We start from the raw sequence: 5827 nt of genomic DNA, 5'->3' as shown, positions 1-5827 counted from the left end.
TGATCTCGGCTGGCGGGATGAAAGGTGTCATGGAATATCATGGATCATTTGGCTGTTGATGGGTAGCTAAACAAATGCAATAGTGTTTTCACCAGTTCAATTTGGACAAATATTCTTCTAACCTTCAATGACACATTGAAAACTGATGTGTTTCTTTCATATAAATTATCTTTACATTAAACTCCAATATTGCTCACATTTTCCTTAAAACCACAAAAGCATTGCATTTAATATTTCACTACATTCCTTCTACATCTGTAAAGGAGGCGTTTATGACTCTGATCAGGAATAAACAGTGAAAATTGATGGATGGACCAGAGATTCATACAAAACCAAATAAACATCACGTTTCTGGGTCGAAGCTGAAATACAACTGGATGATGATGACTAGAGTTCAAATGTTACAGTTTGATTTCACCAAAGACAGGTCATCAGTCCTCTCTCTCTCTCTCTCTCTCTCTCTCTCTCTATTATTCTTTCCTCTATGAATGTTAGTTACTCTTTTATGGTTGAATAATGTAAGAAAAAGCAATTTAGAAATCCATTTGGTACATTTGGAACAACACTTCGTTTATTTGGCTTCAGTTGCAGATGTCAGCGTGTCCCACACATTACAGAGGTCTGTTCTGTTTCTTTTCCCTCGCTCCCTTCATCATAATGACACGTAGATTTTACTTTCTTCGGCTGGCTTTGTGAGGCAGGCTCTGTGCCACCGCTTCGAACATTTACAACACTTTTTTTTACAGTAGGTACCACTCAGGAGCATCCAAATGACTGGGACTTTCCCTCCCTTGTGCATTGTAACAGTGTGGGGGCAATATTGTAAAGTGTGAGCTGCAGTCTGGGTCACTGGCTGCTGTTTTGAGGCCTCTGTGTTCTCTCAGGCCTCTCCTTTCCCAGCTCCTTTCCCTTGAAGCACCGTGGGTGTGTTTAGAGCGAGCGCAGCAGGCCGCCCACGGTCACAAAGGCCTCTTCTTCCACGATCCAAGGCTGCCAGTCGGAGAGAGTCGGGTTTAAGCATGTATGCATTCTTGAGTAAAACAGAAAATGTTTGTGCTGCCTCTACCCCTATGTGCCTAAAGATGAATGAAAAGGGAGACACTGCCCTCAGAATTTGGACCTAGAGGTAAAATAATTACACACTGGAATCAAAATTGCATTTCTTTTTTTTTAAATCTCCCCAGCAGGCAAGCAATTCTGGCAAAGCTCATTCGCTTATTAGCCTCTACGCCGAGGAGAAAAGGAACATAAAACACAAAGAAAGAATAAAGTGCTGGTTTTGGGTTTTCAGGCATCCAAATTATCTGTGGGTCATGTCATGCGAGAGCCCGGCTGCGGTAAAGCGAGAAAATGAAACCACTGAACTGCCTCACCTTTCTGGAGCAGTGGGCAGAGCAACCATTCCCATGGGAACTCACATTGGCCCAGTGAGCTGCCCTCCATCAAAGCCTTTGAGAGACGAGCTTAAGATTGAAAAGAGGAAGGGTTAAAATGAAGGGCGCTTTTACTCTGCTTTCCAAGGCCAAACAGGCCTGTGGACCCTCGCTCAGATGTTTCCCGTGCAGGATGATCACGACTCTTCAGCGCAGTCCTCCAACAGCACCGGCAGCCACCGAGTGTGATGCATCTGTCAGCTGTCGTCCTCTTCCTCCCTCGTAGGCCTCGTCCAGCAGCCAGGTTTGAGAAGAAAGACGTTCTGGGACTCGTCACACATCCCGCGGGCAGGAGCAGCGTGAGATTGCACCGAGGCCAGTCTGACTGGAAAAAACATAGTTGATGCTACTGTCTGCTTTGTAAATTGTCCAAACAACTGGATACAAGCCATGTGGGGTTAGAGGACCCCACCTTCTGGCCCCTCGCCAAACTCTTCCCTTCCTTATTTCTAAATGTAAAAAATTCTTTTGTTGCTTCATAATAACAGCTGCAGATCGGTCACATTAAAATCATATCAGTCACTTAGATTTTCTCAGAAATATTTGTTTTTGTCTATTGAAGAGTCCCTGCCGACACGTGCACGCTTAAAATGTGACTTTGCTTTGCTGGAATAACTAGAGTTTATTTACTGTCACACTGTGAGAGCTGGATGTTGCGGTTCGCCAAATTCCAGACGACATCCTTGTTTGTGCTGATTTTCTGCACTTAAATCAGACACTTGGAAAAAGGCATTTCGGGGAAATGTTTTCGCATGGAAATTGAAATCAAACAAACATGTTTTGGGCCCGGCTGACAGTCCTGGTGTGGTGGATCCGGGTGAACAATCACGGCAACTATGTGACTTCTGAGCGCGACGAACAATGAATGGGCCTTTTTCAATCCGGAGGCATACGGAAGCACTTCACAGAAGATCACGCTTGACCACGGTTTCAGTTTTCATACCCCCCGAAAACCATGATTATTTTTTTGGAGTTTCACCCCATCAAAACTGCTCTCAGACCTCAAGGCACCGCAGCAATCCTCCGGGTACAATTTCCATTTCAAGATTTATGGTGACCCGTTTGAAGATCTTCACATCAAATGCAGCACGGAGCTATTACTTTGGCTCCACAAAAGAAGGAAATAATTACAATCCTACTAATATGTTTGAGATATGATGAGAGACGTAAAGCAGAACTTTGGCTTAGATGTTGCAGAAGCTGCTTCTTCCCAGGGACTGATTCACACAATGAGCTCAGTGCTGGTTCATAGTCTCTGACACCTATTTTTCTAAAAGGAGGCATTCCACATCCGTACTCGTGCAGCAGAATCAATACGACGTCAAATCAAAATAAACCCCGTTCATTTCAGAACCTTCCTGGTCCCCTACTCAGTCGCTGATCGGACAAAATGTCCGTTACACAGAGTCGACAAAGGAGACGCAATAAAACTAAATGAGAGCATCAAAAGTGAATAAATTCGCTTTCTCCCTACAATTTTTTTCCCCCTCTCAAGCTCCAAAGATTTTCACTCTATCATGCTTTGTGGTTCATGAAAGAAGTCCTGCGCCTTCTGTCAAGCTACCATAAAAACGGTCATGGGAATCAGGGAAGTGTATTTCTCGTGGTTTTATGCTTTATAAGAATGGTTATTTTACAGAGCATACATCGGGGCTTCTAAGGCCGGCTAAAACTCTTCTGGCACTGGTACCCCGGAGAGCCATGGTCTTTTTCTTGAATGAAAAAAATCATAAAGAAATGACAGCAAATGGAAATATAAACACCAGGTCTTAAATCTATTAACCAGCCATCTCTTCCCTCATGGCTCCGGAACTCAGCTGTGCTGTGGCAAATGGCCAGAGCCCTAAAGAGAAATGAGATAATCTGGCAATAGCGCAGGTCCACTGTATTGTCTGCGATGGAGCTAATAAAGTCCAGCCAAGCTGTCTGATTCTTGCTATCTGGCCCCGCTCCAGAGCGGGCATACTGCTCTTGTCTCACCACCTATCGTCTCCTCTTTGCACCCTCTGAACTGTGACAGGAGGGTTTCCAGCAGCAGCTTTGATCACTGTCTGCCTGTCATTTAGCATTAGTTGCCCCCCGAGCGGAGCGTCCTCTCTGCGCCTGGAAGGACAGGACCCTGAATGGGAGATGGGACGAGTGTGGAACAATCTGCTCAGTGTGGCAGAGTAAACGTCTGGGTGTTAGCTGACATGCTGTGGTGTGTGCCGCATGTCTCCGCCCTGTCACGACCCGATGCGTGCTGTCCTTACAGCTTTATCTAACAGGACCCCACAACTCTATTAAAACACGCCCCTGAGGTCAGAGCCGCAATATACGCAATAATGAATGAGTGATCTGACAAGATTTACACTTAGAGTCCAGGTTATGAGCAGGTTATAATTTGTTCACACCTGAACGCGCTGTTCTCTCAGTGCTGCAGAGTTTGAATTTAGTCTTTTACCTGTAGAAAATGAGAAGTTACTAAATTCAGACACCATGTGAACTTCTCCTGGTCTATGGCGGAAACCTTGGAAACATTCATGAGTTCTGCAGGCCCAGAAAATGTATGCACACACACACACACACACACACACACAGACACACACACACACACACACACACACACACACACACACGGTGTAACATCTGACACCACTTCCCTGCTGCTCTCATCGTGTAAAGAGGGGAAGTCCATTCATTTCAGAAAAATGCCCTGAGAATCAGTAAGAGCCAGAACTGAGGTCTCAGTTTACACACAGGCCTAACGTTAACGGCTTGAATCCCCAGCATTCATAAATAATATTTATATTTGATACAAAGGCTGTGATAAGGTAGACTTGGAACCATCAGTCACGAGGCAACGCGGGCTCCCCTGAATGCTGCGCGGAACTTGACATTGTTCATTTTAACCTCCAGGATTGCCGAACGTCTGAAACTTTATCAGCTAATGTTCTGCACAGCCTGCTGCATTTCATCTTCTTGCTCCCTAATCGCACAATTAGCAGACGTATCAGTTATCACAGCGCTTTTATCGCTTCCTGTTCGTGCACCAAAGATCGCCATTCGTCCACAGGCTATTTATCACTGACATTTATGCTCTGCTACACACATTTACACACGTGGAGGAGTAAAATCAGGCGATTATGAACTTTTCTTTTTCAGTTTAACCCACAAATAAATAGGGGTCGGTTATGTCTTCCTGGAAAGAAGCCAGTTTCTACCTGTTAACACTTTTATCAGACACCATTCATATGTTCATGTGCTGGTTTCCTGTTCCAGTTATCCAGCTCCCTTCAAACATGTTTATCATCTAGCTGAAACATGAACGTCGGCTCTGTTTAAAATCAGGAAATGATCAATAAAGGCTTGTCACAGATCTGCATTCCTGTGATATTGGCCGCCGCTGCCCCGGCTCTGACCCCACAGCAGGCTCTGGGCTGTCAATATACATAAACACAGGGCCCTCACTCTACAATACTGTATATTTATTTTACAAATTGACCTGCAACTCCGTCACAGACAGTAGATCCTATTAAACACAGAGGACGAGGTGTATGGTCTCGTGTCAACAATCGCCAGAACCATGAAATGAAAGTGATTTAACAGGACCAGGTAACATTCTAGCAGGCTACCTTCTGATTCCACTGCCTTGCCTTCTACCCATCAGTCACTTTCTACTACAAAATACTGCCTGCATATTTCTCCAAATACGAAAATAATGATCAACGTCTCCGGGAAATAGGCCCTAGGAGGAATACACAAATAGTGAGGCTGTGATAATCTGGTTCACAGATGAAATATTCATCCACACTCTCACCGCATAAAGGCTCAAATTCCTTGTTAAATTAAAAAATGTAAAAAAAGAAAAGGCATGTTGCGTTGAAAGGGCCCGGCATTCCCGTCTCTGTTTGACACAGTCGTCTACTGAAGGCACGGCCAGTCAGACCCTGTTGTGAAATCCAAATAATTAAGGGATTTAGTCAATCAATCTCCCACTGCAATTTCCTCCATCCTGGCTCCAGCCCGATGGGGGTTGAGGGCGGCCTGTGGAGGTGAAGGTCATGGGCCTATGGGACGTGTTGAGGAAGTGGCAGTGCACAACGCAGCCTGTAATAAATATCACGGGCGTTAGAGTAAACACAACACCCGCACTCAGCGCTGCAGTCACACGCTCATTCTGCGATATTCAGCGCTAATGCTAAACAGTTGTGCAAGTGTGTGAGAACAGAGCGCTAATATCTGTGAAAAAAAGCTCACAGGGGTCTGCATTGTGGCGAGGAAGTAAACGATAACAAACACGAACGCTACAGAAGACTCGGCAGAGGCGGTTCAAGACGCAACAAAAACACGGCAGCGCGAATATGAACCGCACGAAGTGATTAATAGCAGTTGAGAAGCATAGAACAACGCAG

General features: G+C 45.0%; 1 long non-coding RNA gene across 1 annotated transcript; it reads right to left on the bottom strand.

The window, feature by feature from the left end:
- Positions 1-552: 552 nt before the first annotated feature.
- On the bottom strand, positions 553-1917 carry LOC115249519 (uncharacterized). Its single transcript, XR_003888198.1, has 2 exons — positions 1374-1917; positions 553-990 (listed from the first exon to the last, which is right to left on the bottom strand). It is a non-coding gene; the product is annotated as an uncharacterized lncRNA (long non-coding RNA).
- Between the last annotated feature and the right edge of the window lie 3910 nt (positions 1918-5827).

The sequence above is a fragment of the Takifugu rubripes genome, chromosome 4 (genome assembly GCF_901000725.2).
Source record: "Takifugu rubripes chromosome 4, fTakRub1.2, whole genome shotgun sequence".
NCBI lineage: Eukaryota > Metazoa > Chordata > Actinopteri > Tetraodontiformes > Tetraodontidae > Takifugu > Takifugu rubripes.
Note: the sequence above shows the minus strand (reverse complement) of the source record. Positions and strands in the feature narration are given on the sequence as shown.